The following is a 725-nucleotide window of genomic DNA, read 5'->3' as shown; positions in this document are numbered from 1 at the left end:
CCACACAGTGCAGCAGAGCAGTCCTTGGGTAAACAACCCAGGAGCCAGCAACCCACCCACTCAGAGCAGCGGGCTGGAATGGTGGCACTGGCCTGCTGCCTCCCTGGCGCCCAGTTCCAGGGGAGCTGGGTGAAGTCTGGCTCCGGAGAGGCGACTCCTTTTGTTCTGAATGGCCAGGATAGGGGTGACCCCTGTCATTGCTTCTGGGCGTCATGGCATGGATCTGTCACCCTCAGTGAATGGGGCTTTTGAGGGTGTATATGCCCTGGTGCCATGAGTGCAAGGGGAATGCTGTGTCCTCCATGGCAAATCTACTCCTCCTCATCTCTCTGCCTGCTCTGAGATGCTCTAAACACACCAACCTTCTCCAAGGCAGCATCTGCCTTTTTGTCCTCTACAATAGCCCCAAATCTATGGAGCTCCGCCCTTTTCCATCATCTCCTCCCTCCTACTTCTGCTCTGCAGCCAGCACCCTGGCAGCCTCTCACCCTCTCCCAGCGGCGCCGGCAGAGCTGGCAGGATGGCTCCCCTGGTCCAAGCCACTGCCCGGAGCCCAGGGAAGCCATCCCAAATGCAGGAGGAAAAATCCCAAATGCAGCCACCTGCACAGCCTCCAGCTGTCACCTCCCCACCACCCCAGCACCCTGCAGCCTGCCCAGGATGAGGGAACTCCCCCTGCCCGCAGTTCCTGTCAGGCTCCCTCCACCCTCTGCCACCCTGCCTAC

Source organism: Apaloderma vittatum, unplaced genomic scaffold (genome assembly GCF_000703405.1).
Source record: "Apaloderma vittatum isolate BGI_N311 unplaced genomic scaffold, ASM70340v1 scaffold32810, whole genome shotgun sequence".
In the NCBI taxonomy this organism is placed as follows: domain Eukaryota; kingdom Metazoa; phylum Chordata; class Aves; order Trogoniformes; family Trogonidae; genus Apaloderma; species Apaloderma vittatum.
Note: the sequence above shows the minus strand (reverse complement) of the source record.